Here is a 14,545-nt window from a genome sequence, read left to right as displayed (position 1 = left end):
TCCCTGTCAAATGCATGCTGGGAAAATGGTGCCGTAACTCACACGACATCGCTACATCCATGGCAGAGGAAGGAGGCTGTTCACAGAGGATGACCCACAGTCCTCTGTTTTAAAGGCTCTCAACCTTTTAAATGTTAAATCCCACCCCTCTTTACGAGCTGCTGTGGGCACGTCTGTTCCCAACCCGGTGCGTTTCTTTCGTATAATTGTACAGGTTTGAGGAGGTCAAATGTTTCAGTGCATGGCAATTAAGACAATATCAGGGATCGGAGGAAAGTAGAGGGTGGCTGAAAACCGCTAATTTCCGTTTTCTCTTCTTCCATTCTCTCTTCTAAGATTCCTGGAGGTGCACTGTCAACACCCCACAGTTGGAAACTACAGCACACCGTAGTAAATAATTGACACCAAGCAAACTGGGAAAATATGGATCATAACAGAATAGCAGACGATCATAAAATGTAATTGATTGTGACCAGGCGATTGTGGCACATCAGAGCATCATAAACACTTCATTAGAAGAGCACAAAGATTACTATTATACCATTATATGGGATATAAAAAAAAAAAAAAAAAATTTAAAAAGGGCTCCCCTTCTGTCTGTGTTCATTTTTCTGTAGGGTGATACATGCATGTGGGTGCACTGTGCAGGAGACCTACTCACTCCACCGGTGCTCCCACTCACTCACTCACTCACTCTACAAATCGAGCATTCACTGTACACTATCGCACGCGCCGTGTAAAGCAGAGCGCGCTCTCTGCCTTTCATTCATCCCGGTGAAGGCTGCTCACACTTTTCTTTTTTTCCCCCCTGTTCTTCCCTCTAGCTCTCTCCATCCCTCCCGCCGGGATAGCTTACTTTCTTTTTTTTTTTTTTTGGGGGGGGGGGGGGGGTGGGGGGTAGGGAGGGAGGGAGGGGGGGGGGGGGGAGTTTCGTTTTTGTTTTCCCTCCGCGGTGCCTTTCGCTCGGAGTAGTAGTGGATGATATCAACAGAGCTGCGCGTCTTCTTTTTACCTCCGCGGTACTACACGCACGAGAGAGAGAGAGAGCGAGAGAGAGAGGAGTCGCTGGAGGACACGCGCATCGCGACAGCGAGCTGCACGAGGGAGTTCTTTCTCGGGAGGGGGGGGGGGGACGCAGCGACTCAAAACAAGAAATAAACCGAAAGCACCCGCAGCCGACTCTCGTTAAGTTGGGACGGATATTTTACGGCACAGGTGCGCTAAAGGATTACAGACGGGCAGTTGGCGGATGGTTGTCGCGGTTTCGTGGAGAGGAGTCGCTGCCTCTGCGCAAGGTGAGTGATGGACTCAAGAGCTTGACGGCGAACGGTGGCAGCGGAGTTTGGTCAACAGATCAATTAATGACCGGCACTGACCTTATCTGACTTCGACATAATCTGTTGGTAAAACTTGAAGTTGTTTTTTTGTTTTGTTTTTTTTTCTGAAATCGCTCAACATTTCTACGGACTTCCTGCTGGGATCGGGAGTGTCATTGTGGAGCAACCCCTGCAAACTTTGTGTTTTGTTTTTAATCTGTAAATAAATCAGGGGCGTGGGGTTTGTGTACATTCCCTAATGCACAGCATACGTGTCTGTATGATATTGTAGTTTTATTATAATGCTTAAAATTTCCTTCTTGGCCATTTTAGAGGATAATTGATCATATTGATTGTTTTCGCAAATAATTGGTGAAAAATGTCCATTGTGAGGTGCCCAAATGTGTTGTTTGGTCCGACCAACAGTGCAAGACCCAAAGATATTTAATTTACAATGACAAAAAGACAGAGAAAAGCAGCTGCACCGCACAATGCAAAAGGTGAAACCAGAGAATGGGTGAACTCTCTGCAGGGTAAATGACTTAAATGATTAATGGCTATCAAAATAGCTGCAGATTAATTGCCCAGCAATCAGTTCTTAAAATAGTTTACAAAACATTTTAGCCCTTATTCACTACTTAATGAATTTAGAGAAAGTTGGCAACCTGCTGTGGTTAAAATTAGACGCAGGGATTTTGCTCCTTCTGTAGAAACCATCTCTTAGCTTTGCAAATCCCAGCTCTGCCCCATGCAGCTTCAATAAAGACTTTCTGAGAAGTCTGAAAATGAGACACATGTCAGATATAATACGGATTGGTTTTTGATGCTGCATCCGGTTTCACTGACGACTATCCGACTCATTCACAGCTCTCTCACTGCGAGTATCTGTCACTCCGGGAGGAATGTCCAGTCAGCTCCATACTGGGCGTCTGTGGCAGGATGATACCAGCTTATGGTCTTTTCAAAGCATTCACCTGCCCGTCGACGGGACCGACCCACAGACACACACATTCAGCCTATCTCTAAATATCACTCATTCAGACATGCTGTGATGAGGAGTCAATTTAAATCGCATGCAGTCATCATTTTAACCCTCAGAAAAGGACATTTTTCTCCTCTTCACGCTGCACTCTATACTGAACCGCTATGTTTCCACTGAGTTGCACTGGGTATATGGATCCACTGAGGCTTCATGCTCTGTTTACATACAGTTATTGATCACAAGTCAGTGCAAGTGATCTTCAGTCCTGTGCTGTGATCGATTCGGCCTCTGCTGACTTTTACTGTATTGCAGGTCACAGCAGCAGTCAAGAGAGCTAGAATATTAGACTCGATTATTTTCATTAATGTTAAATATAGTGACAAATGCCCAATGAAAGGTTTCCAAAGCCAAAGAAACAACAGCTCTAAACTGAAATGATCAATCGAGTTGACAAAAAACAGCCTATTAAAAGTTTACGGACACACAAGACAATAAAAGTAGGACATTACATTTGGGAGGCTTTAAAAACTAATTAGTAATCATAATTTTCGCCATGTGCATTTTTATAGATGTCTAAATCGACTAATTGCTTCAGCTCTAAACTGAGGCTGTTTCATTGTGCTGTTTCCCTTTTAGTTTCAAACACGATATGGTAACACAGTAAAGATAATGTCATTGCTCTAAATATAATCGCATGCATTTAAGTCAATTCCCTTAGTGTAACTTCAGAGCTCATACTCAGAAAATTGCGAGCGGAAGAATCACCATAAAAATAAAGCAAGTTCATTTGCATAATGTCAGACATATGCAGTGCAGTTCCTCCCAACTCTGAGCCATCTAGAGGTACAGTAGCCTACATTCTCCGTCTCTCTTCGTCTCTCGGTGTCTCTGGGGGAGAATCTGATTAACCGACTGGCATAATTTACCCAGTCCTAAAGGAACGAACCGAGAAGCTATGTTGTTCTTGAAAAGTGGCCGCTTCCTTTCAAAATAAAGCACGCAGAAAGAAGGACACACACACACACACACACACACTCTTGAAAAAGTGGCTGCAGCTTCGTTGCTGTCTTTAACAGGACAAGAATTGACTGAGCGAGCGCGTATATGCGTGTGTGTGCGTGTGTGTGTGTGTGTCTGTATGTGTGTGTGTGTGTGTGTGTGAGAGAGTGATTATGTTCACGGGCGTGTGATTGCTCTAGTTTCTTAAAGATTAATAGAGCGTCATGTGTAGGTGTGGGTCCCTGTGTGTATGTTTTTTCCTCCAAGAGCGCTCCATAGCAACAGGCAGCATATCTTCTTCAGATATCTTTTTTTCCTCACACACACACACACACACACACACACACACACACACACACACACACACACACACACACCGTATGCTGTGACCTTTCTGCTGACTGTGTGCTGTCTTTGCATGGGTGCATCTGCATCTGTGATAACATGCGTGCGTGTGCGTGTGTGTGTGTGTGTGTGTGTGTGTGTGTGTGTACATCAGCGTGTGGGCCTTTTGACTTTTCATAGTGTACATTCATTAATAGCTGCATAATAACTAATATGGAGCCACTCGCTGTGCTAGTCTGCACGATCAAGATATTGAGTCCGTCTAATAGCAGCATCAGTGCATGGCCAACCTTTTCCAAAGAGTTTTTTGTGCCCTTTTTTTCCCTCCTAAACAAATCAGATAGGATCCCAATTGTGCAATATTGATAATGACTTATATGCTTTGAACAAGTGGCAGTTTATCACATTTAGCCTATTTTAAGTATCTCTCAGCAGGAACAAGCGAGACATCTTTAATATATATCTTGACACGGTTGTCGTGTTATGTTAATATCAGTGTTAGACTAATAACTGGTTGCATATTTCATATCCGGGCGTAGCAGACAGAGCTCTTTAGAAATCAATTTTCTTTTGCTCCATCACCGTGTTTGGAAGCTGGCCTAATGCCAGATAGAGAGCGAATAAGGGAATGAGAGGGGGATACTGTGGGTGCATTAGCGAATGAGGAAAGAAAAAGATGCATATCAGATGAAGAATTCATCCTTTTCCTCTGAGTTTGTCGAAAGAAGTTATTTGCTTTCTCAAAAACACTCGCTTTAAGGAATAGATGCAAAGTAAAGAGGCACAAACTTTATTCAGGCCATTCATGCAGTCCACGCTACCGTAGGTGCTGTGAGGTCATGTCCTATTTAGTTCATCCCAACGTGCGTGTCCATGCGTATACTACTGTTTGTGTAATGCATTATCACAGCCCGCTGTCTGATACATATCAATCATGGCATATTCCTCTGTGTGGATGTGAGTGCGGTTGTAATTTACATGGACTCTTTATACACACGCATGCTATCTCTGCAGACAGAGGAAGAATTTCTCCTGTGGAGAATTTATAACAAATCATATAACAATCACGGAATCTGTGCCGTGTGTGTCGAGGCTGCTGACCTTGCTCGCTTTTCTTTTTTTTTTTTTTTCAAAGAGAAAATAAACAAACACTGCCTTCTCGTCTTCAACTCCCTTATCAAACTCATATTTATAAATACGTTTGATTCGGTGAATCAAAGGGCGAAGGTGGCGTTTCTGTGACTGAATCAGGCTCTAGTTGTGGGTATGTCTTATGGGTAGATACTCTTATTTTATACAAAACTGAATTATTATTTTTTTTTTTTTGCAATGAGTTTGGTTCGTTTTCAAGTGATTTCCCCATTACCTTAAGATAAATCTAAAATAGCTCAAAAGGTTTAGTTCCTTTCTTTTCTGGTTCATTTCAACATGGATTTTACTTTCTTTGTTTTGTCATTTGACAGCAAATTGCCTTTTTCCTGTTCTTGTAGCTCCAGTCTCCTGGAAGCACTGTTCTCTAACAAACACTCAAGGGCTAAACAAGCTTTCACAGTTGAACGCAAAGACTAAAATCAATCTTTTCACAGTAATAAACCTCGCATTGTCTTAGAGAACAAACAGTAAACCAAAGTCTCTACAGTGTAAAAGTTAAAGTTGTAGTAGGCAGTTTTTGTTTTTTTTGTTTTTTTTGTGCGTGTCATTGGGCAAAAAGAATCCATAACCTTTCAGCATATTGTAATACAAGTGGTCTGAGAGAACTTTAGACTTCTGCAACTCTTCTTGGCTCTGTATTCAGGCTGTAGAAATCTAGCCTGTGACCAAGACTCAAGGTCAATCACAGGTCATTTCAGGCAGAGGGTTTCTATTGGCTGTTCTACAAATGCAGTTGCGCGCGGACGTCTCTTCAGATATTGAGCCTGACTCAATGGTGGAAAATGCTCGGGAGAAGGTTGCCAGCATTGCCAACAAAAAGCAGACATTTCCCTCCCGGGTTCAGCTTTCTTCCCTCTGAGGTGCACAGCGGGGCTACCAGGGCGAATGGTGGGCCAGGTGTCACCGGAGGGAGAGGCCGCACCCCGACGTCAAGCCCTTTAGTGCTCGCAGCAGGCTGCCGAAAGTTGCTCAGGGCGAGGCAGTCGGGGACGCAGGTTCGTCCGGTTGAGAGGGAGGCGGTGTTTTTTTTTTTTGTTGTTTTTTTTTACCGTGATGCCCGTCTCACTTGGGCAGTCATCATCCGTTAGGGGAGGTTTGCGGCTGTGGATGGGGGTGACTAGAGGCCCAGGCGACAGCAGACGTCACATGCCACCGAGGGGGGGGGGGGGGGGGGGGGGGGGCAGCTGCAGAACAAGAGCTATATTTTTCAAACGCATTTTGGCACTTTTTCTTTTCTTTTTTTTCCCCTCCCCTTTTCCAGAAACCTGCCAACTATAGTTTGAAGCACAATCAATTGTCATAATGGCAACACCAAGAAACATACACGGTGTCACCGCAAATGTCCATGGATCACTACTATCTTGGGATTGCAATAATTAATGCAAATTCAATCCATCTGCGCAATATTTGCAGGAGCTTGTAATTTTGCTAAATTCCCAGGATTTTTCCCTCAAAAAATGTCGTGAACAGAAGCTCTGCTGAAAGTAATACGGCATAAAGTAGTATTTCCAAACAAAAAGAACTCCTCATTTACGATGAGCAAAGCACCAGAGAAGGCGGAACAAGCGCGAAAAGCGACGACAGGGTTTCAGGGAAATGTGGTCTTCTCGTGAAAACTTTGTTTTTGTGCATACAGTATGTGTTGAATTAATATAAATTAAACTGCACTTAAAGCTCTTATTTTGACGGCATGGTTCAATAAATTAACAAAACATAACAAAAATATTTCTGTCATGTGCAGCAAGTTATTACACCTTACTCTCAGGCAATGCTAAAAAAAAATATATATATAATAATAATAATCGGAAAAAAAATTCCCCCCTCATCTTGCAATTTTTACATTGGGATTTTTGAAAAGATCTGCTGCAAAATCAAACATCGCAACAATTACAAAAATAACCTCAGCGAAATCCTGGAGGAACTGACTGCAGTTGTTTTAGATTAATGGTCATCAAACCTTCTGTAATTATTCCAGCACAGTGAACACAGTAGGTTATACAGCGCACCATGCAGGCAGCAGTAATCAAGGCTGTATTTCTTTGCTGCAATACTGTAGGCACACGTCGTAGCAGTATTAATAAGTTTATCACCTCTGACTGCTGGCAAAGATCCCTGCAGGCATGGCAACTCACATTTACTCCGTCACTTTACAGACACACACATGAATATATATATCTATATATATAGATATATATAAAACACTTATGAAACAGAAGCCCTTGACAGTTGATCCTATGATGGTATTTGTGTGCATGTCCCCTGAGGACCAAACTACATCGTCAACTCTACGCTGTATTGTTCTGTAACTATTTATACACCTGCTTTACAGTCACACTCGCAGACTAAGTGGGGGGTACGCAAATGAATTACACGACGTGTATGCTGGTTGAGACTTTTGTGCCACAACACAAGGAGATTATTTTAGTCATTAGTACAAAAGATGCTAATTAGCTGTTTGCCGTCATGTCGATTCAAGAACGGAGACAAAGAGAGGACTGAGAGCGATATGGAGGGAGGAAGGTTATTACAAAGCACTATTTGGCTTATGTCACTTCAGTTGTTCCACTTATTGCAATTGTATGCCTGATTTCTTTTACACTGATTGTTTGTCTTTCCAATATCTTTCTGAATTTATTATTATTTGTACGCCTCACTCCAGCTCTTTCTTGTGTTTTGGGTTGAGGTGAGTGTTGCCTCATGGGAAATCTTTCATCCCAATTTGCAAGTATAATACAGTTTGTAGTTGGAAATACATTAATGGACATATTGAACTATTACATTACTCTTTAATGTGCTCTGCTCCCAGGTTTAGTCACTACCACAAAGAGGGTCTATGTGTGTGTATAGCTATGTGTTGAATATTGTATACTGAGAGAGCCATTTGCTGCCAATAGGCAAATATTCTTTTGTCCCTCTTTTTTTGATCGCACCACTTTCTTGGCCTCTCAGACTATGTTTGGAAGTCACTGCGGTGTCTGGGTGAATCTTTAACTCAATAAACAAGACTGTGTTTAGTCTATAATTGCTCCACCACTTTCAATGGTAAAATACTGTATGAAGGTGAAAACACGGCCCGCAAAGACACATTAAACAGCAGAAAAACATCTGGCCAAAATGTGCCACAGTATAAAGAAAATGTGCAATTAGTTGCTAATGGAACAGATAGACCCCAACAGTTTTGTAGCCAGCCTGCACAGCACTATCCATATGTTACAGTGACATAACAGCCCCCATTCAAACTTCTGTCTCCCACCATTAACTTGCCTAAGAGTCTGTTACTGAACACACTCAGATAGACACACTGAGGCAGAGATGCGCGCAGTTATACCAGGAAACCCTAACTTTACCCAGGATAATAGTCTTCTTTCACCCTCTAATGAGTGCGTATTGTGGCCTAAAGCAGTAGGTCTGTTATTAATACCATTAACAGCTAATGGTCCACAGAGAGTGATTTTCAGAGATAAAACTACCAGAGCACCCTCATGAATAAAAACACTCTTATAAAGGCAGAGAGGTTACAAAATCAAAATAGATGAGATGAATAAAGGTGATTAATAGATAGTTTGCCTGAAAAAACTGTCGTGGCCTTACAGCAAGTTCACATTAAAAAGCAAGACATGAGTAGCACTGGATACTGAAGAGCTTAATCCGCTCACTCACACCGATTCTGACCTCCGTTCGGCGTCTCTGTCCTCAGAACCAGCTTTGCGTCTGTCAGCAGCACAGAGGAGCTGAAAGGAGAGCTGCCAGACAAGCTGTCTTCACCAGGCTGATGGACAGTTTTCATGTTGGCTCAGCAATAACAAATCAATGTTTTTATGTATGGCTTCACTGATTTTATTGATTAAAAGTAAAACCAGGAAGCCAATGCCTGATGGATCATTACAGATCCCCCTAAAATGTTCAAACATAAAGAGTTTACAGAAAATTATACATTTAATAGAAGTCTGTCTGTTCCACGAGACGGGCAAATGACAGATGCCTAAAAATGTTTTCTACATGAATTGGCCTATAGGGAGCACTGGTGGGGACCTCCTGGTCAAATTCATTTACTCACTGGTGAATCCTTTAATGTTCTTTTGGACTGTAAGAAACTCGATAAAGAACCAAGCCGGTATCCAGCTGTATATACAGGCAGTTTGAAAATGCAATGATTGTGTATTGGGCTCTCAGCGCTTCCAAAATGCTGATGACTTACAGCTTCATACTGTGCCTGAACACCTCCTGTGCAAACACAAACAGGGCACCAGCGCTGCTGCTGTTCTGCTAACACAACTCATGCTGTGCTTTCCATGTAAACACAGCGTTAGGCTGCGGCCATCTTCACAGCTCCGTGAGGCTGTACTCATATAACGCGCTGTTTTGTGCATGCTGAAAACGACACAGCCGACATGCCAAACAGGTTCTATGTTTACCATGCTCAAAGTTTAGGATGTTAGAATTGCAGAGATTGGCTGAATTTGCATTAATTATTGAGATCGCAAGATTACGATTTCCTGGAGGGAAACAAAGGGCTGGCAAGAGCAGATTTACCAAAAAAAAAAAAAAAAACTGACTATGATCCGGAAACATTCGGAAAACTACACCCGAAGCACAGACAGACTAAATTTATAATCTGGCAGCCGTGAAGAGGCAGACTTCCCTCAGCGAGTACATATGCTAAGTAGGCTGATTAGCAGAGTGGCTGCAGGTGAGCAGATTGGGGAACTGGGAGCAGGTGAGGCGGGTGTGAGAGACTGGACCAAGAGAGATAGGCTGAGGACCTGTGGTGGGTGGAGGGACAGATACAGGGAACAACCTTAAAGACAGAAACATGAAGACAAATCCGTGACAGTGACAGCACGGGCGGATGAGAATGTCATTAGTTTTGAAGGTATTTGGTCATGGATTAAAATACTAGGCAAAATGGGAAAATGCATCCAGTATTGGTTGTGACAATTTATTCCAAACCTTACGTAAACCAAATGTTAGCACCAGGGAAAATGTCAGGGGATCACCAAAGTCTGGAAACCATGAATGTCTGAACTAAATTTGACCAAACATTCAATACCCAGGCCTGGTTAGAGACATGAGGACAAAGTAAATCCCACTTTTGTTGATCTATAATATGGTCCGTGCACGGCACTTTGAATTACTTTACGCCTTAAAGGCGCCATACAAATTGAATTGCCTTACAAGGCCTTTTTCTTTTTGTCGTCAGACTTTATTTATTCACTGTGTCTCATTCAGATAATCATCTGTGGAAGAGCTGAGAATAAGCATATACATCCATCAAAAATTATAGAGCCATGTCAAATATTGTGAGAATTATCAGCACGTATCCCTCAGAGAAATAAGCGTCACTGACTTTAAGTTTCGTTGCAATTTTCCCCAGCAGTGAGGTGAATAATACAGAAGCTTATCAGCTCGTCTCTCCCAAGAGTAGATAAGTGTAAAGGCTACACCATCCCTCATGAATAATCACTGCTCTAAAGGTCATATTTCCACTACTGGGAGAGAAAGAAGGAAGAGAAGATGAGAAAAAGGAGGCAGAGAGATGAAAAGCATCGTTTGACTGTGTCACTGTAAATATCAAGATGCTCCAACTCAGAGCGGAGAATGAGGTCCAAAATAGAATCTGTAGCACAACAAATTGGGAAAAGGTTGCACGGTCTACCATACTGCTCGGCTGGAAACGTTCTGTTTGGAATTTGCATGTTTTTATTCTGCAAATGTGGGTTTTGTGCGGGCGCTCCGGCTTCCTCCAGCAACCCGAAGGCATGCGTTGTAGGTTAATTGGTGATTCTAAATTGGCTGTAGGTGTGAATGCGAGCATGAACGCTCGTCTGTCTTTCTGTGTTGGCCCTGTGATGGACTGGCGACCTGTCCAGGGTTTTGGGATAGACGTTAGGACCCCCCTGTCACCCTCTACAGTTTAAAATGGCTATAGATAATGGATGGATGGTCAAATAGTAAGCAAAGGGAGAGGAAGAGTTATAAAAACAAATGCTGACTCATGGGTAGAAGTGTGTACCTGCTCTTGAAATTACATGCGTATTTTTCTGACCCTTGAGTTTACCACTGTATGTTCTTAGAGAAATTTACCCTCTTGGTTTAACTATGTGAACATGAACATAGAGAAAGCCTGATCATCTATTTATGTCACTTGTTTTGGATCTTTAGGTTTTAGCTCTTAGTTTTATATTAGACAGCCAGACTTGTGTGTTTGTATCCTGGCTGCATTTGAGGTTGTGTGTGCATGCAGTTTGCAGTATTTAGCAAGAAGAGTACAAAGCAAGCTCCTGCAGTGCAAACAGAATGAATGTGGATTTGGATTCAGACTCTGGCTCTGGCTCCTTTGAAGACTTTATTCCCTCAGTCTAGTACCTTTGATTGCTACTGTACAAAGAGGAGGGTTGCGAATCAGATTCAGCGTGTGTGTGTGCGTGTGCGTGTGTGTGTGTGCGTGCGTGCGCGCGAACGTGTGCAGACGAAGGGAAGACAGTGTTCGGAAAGATTACATTACCAGGAGCGAAACAGGAAAGAAATTGTAATGTGGAACATCAAAGTGACACGGCAGAGTGCCTCTGCAATATAGGGCTCCATATTATTAACCCTGCAACCTTTTCTCATGTTATTCCCAATAGTGACTCATTAGACAGGCCATTGGCTTAGAGGCTGATGTCAATATTTCATTGGTTGTATGCATAATTTGACAGTTAAATCAGAGCAGCACTTTATTTCAAATGAGATAGAAGTTGTATAAAATGTGAAAGAGGGGAACAGACAGTCCAGCTCGACGCAGGCGCCCCCCCGCCCCCTGATGGAGCAACTTAAAAGAAGCCCTGCTCCTCCAAACACCTGCTGCTCTCTGCCTTCATCCCACAGTCTCTTTCTGTAAACTGTGGCATGTTTCTCCACTCCTGCTTTTTGCCTATCAGTCGTTCGTCTACACACTTCACAAACAAAGTTTGTGTTTTCGGGTCATAAAAGAACTCAAATTTGTATCTGTAATAGTTGGGGTGCCTCTGAAGCGCCACACCGGGATACAACATCACACCGTATCTCTGTCAATACAACAGGGCTCTCATTTAATACAACACTATATCTTGCAGTAAGAAATATTACAACCTAGTTAATAGTCTAAGTCCAGGCGATATAAAACAGCCCAAGTGGTTGCATTTATTAGAAAAAGAACAAAAAGCCACATTCCATTCAAAGCCAGCCATTTAAACGAATGGTGGGGCCAGAGGCTGAGCTTTCAGGGAGGGCTCAGAGTTCACATCTATGTTAAATACTTGATGCGGTCTTAAAAGAGGATCCCCTCAAGGTTCATTTTGTCTTCAGATGCCTGAGGCTTTCATGTGATCGCTAAGACTCTAGCTTTTTTTGCAGTCTTGTGTCTAATTGAGTTTTGGGCTTTTTCATTTTTTATGTGAGCTACTGTTTCTGTACACTATTCATCTCTGTCAACTGATAGAGATTTTTTTCCCACCTCTCTGCGTACATTGTGGTCACAGTTTTATTCCAAGTCTTGTGTTTCATGTTTCATCCATGACTCCTGTATCACCCCCATTTACCCACTAGATGTCCTCAGTCTGTCTTCCTGCTAGCAGCCACCTGTCTGCCACACCCACCTCACCTCACCTGTGCCCAGTTCCCAATCAGCTCCCTTCTGCATCACAGTATTACTGACATCCATCCATCCATGATCTATACCTACTTTATCCTGAAAAAAAAAAAAAGGGAGGGGGGCTGGAGCCTATCTCAGCTCACTTTAGGCGAAGGCAGGGTACAACCTGGACAGGTCGCCAGTCCATCACAGGGCCAACACGTAGAGACAGACGGAAACAAAGACCATTCACGCTCTCATTCACACCTAAGGGGAATTTCTAGAACCACCAATTAACCTGAGATGCATGTTTTTGGATGTTGGGAGGAAGGCGGAGTACCCGGAGAGAACCCACGCAGGCACAGGGAGAACATGAGAACGTGCGTGAATACTCACACATCCACTTGTCCGCTGCATTTTTTTTTTTGGTGCTTTTGCCCATCTCGGTTTTCTTCTTGGTGTCCTGATTCTCTCTCCCTCTGCTCTTGTGAGTTTGTCTACCACCCTGCTTGTAAGCTTCTGCTCTTCAGTAGACCATAAATCTGTTCCTGCCTGCCCGGTTTAGTGTCCACTGTGGTCCTCCGGCCTGCTGCCTTGACACATGGTTGTTACGCATATCAGCAATTCTTAATCACCACACTGTACTCTTAAATAACCTTAGAACCACTAACTAACTAATCACTAATATTCCCAACTGGATGAGCAACAATCAAAGTTAAAGTATAATTTATAACCATCAGGACTGTGGTTTAATTTGACGGACAATACATTAGCAGACAACCTCCCAACTGCCATTAGATTGTGAGCAGAGTGATGCTAAAGTATATCAAATACTCCTCCTTCCTCAAACCTGTTGGAAAAGCACAGACAAAAGTATCTGATAAATAACCCAAAATGAAGCATAGCAGCAGAAGGAGCACCGAGATTGACTTTGATTTGGCTGATTGGCATCAGCTGTTTCATACATGCTAAACAAGCGGCTCATTCGCAGCAGCTGCGTGACGAGTAATGTCCAATCTTATTCATGAAGGTGCACAACACAGCCACTAAAACATGACACACTGCAGCAGCTCCCACCGCCGCCCCCCCCCCCCAACCTCCTGGTATATTTTTGGCATCGCAGCCTTATCAGTATTTAATAACCAAGTATGTTTATTAAAGGCGATTCGTTTTAAGAGCAGGATCTCTGTTGCCACTCAAATCTTTTCAACCTGTTTGCACAACTTGCTCCACTATTTTGAAAGACCGTTTTTTTTTTTTTTTTTTTTTTTTCTTCAGTATCGACGAGATACTCTAACAACATACCCATGATGGAAGGACCAAAATGTGACGCTTGGATTGAGTACGTTGGTCATCATGATTAGTGAAATGGTATTTATGTGATCATGAGCGGAAAAGGCCCCCAAAATAATACATTTTGTTACATGTTACATAAGAATTGTCATCAAGATCACAAGTAAATTGTTATTGAGTTTTTTTTATTGCATAAAAAAATATAGCCGTTTTATGAATGAAGCCAAATTAGTTTGTCTATGAAGGGTCTTCCATTATTCATGTTACTTAGTATTATGTATTATCATTCCCCTTTTAGTTGTACTTACTAGTTTCGCTACAATACAGAGTTTATACAATTCTAACCTCTTCATTATCAGATGGCGCCAAGGAGGTATCTGTCCATCACTCACCCGCTATTGAAAAATGTATGACTTATGTTTTTTTTTTTTTTTAAATCCATGACATTTTGTATGGCTTATGTTTTTCCCCAACGAGTAGAGCAAAGATCACATAGATTTCCACATCAATCTGTATAATATTTGATACAAATAGTTATATCCTTGTAGTAAAAGTCTCTTACTACACAGCTCCAACTTTGGCAGAACTTTTTGTGTCACAAAAGATCCGTCACTCACAATAAGAAACCTTCTGCAGACCAGACATCAGCTTACACCAAACAGAAACCTCCGGGGCTGAAAAAATTAAGCCAAAACAGGAGTGCTAGAGACTGCAGTTCAATGAATGGCCACTTGAGGCGACTCTGAGAGCTCTAAAAGTGGTCTAAATAAACCACCATGTTAAAATGACAAATTTCACAGATTCACACATTTTTACAGAATGGTGCACAAACTGTTTTTGGTCTCTGTAGCTAATATCCCATTCCCG

At 42.4% G+C, this 14,545-nt stretch overlaps 1 protein-coding gene across 1 annotated transcript in view; it reads left to right on the top strand.

The window, feature by feature from the left end:
• The first annotated feature begins 1,134 nt into the window (after window positions 1-1,134).
• Window positions 1,135-14,545, top strand: part of LOC138195357 (zinc finger matrin-type protein 4) — a 55,313-nt gene continuing 41,902 nt past the window's right edge. The window contains exon 1 of the mRNA XM_069144693.1: window positions 1,135-1,295. The gene's annotated coding sequence lies outside the window, so the exon portion shown is untranslated. The remainder of the gene's footprint in view (window positions 1,296-14,545) is intronic.

The sequence above is a fragment of the Embiotoca jacksoni genome, unplaced genomic scaffold, assembly GCF_022577435.1.
Source record: "Embiotoca jacksoni isolate LCO1_2020_lvr unplaced genomic scaffold, fEmbJac1.0.p SCAF_12, whole genome shotgun sequence".
NCBI lineage: Eukaryota > Metazoa > Chordata > Actinopteri > Embiotocidae > Embiotoca > Embiotoca jacksoni.
This window is presented reverse-complemented; position numbering and strand designations above follow the sequence as displayed.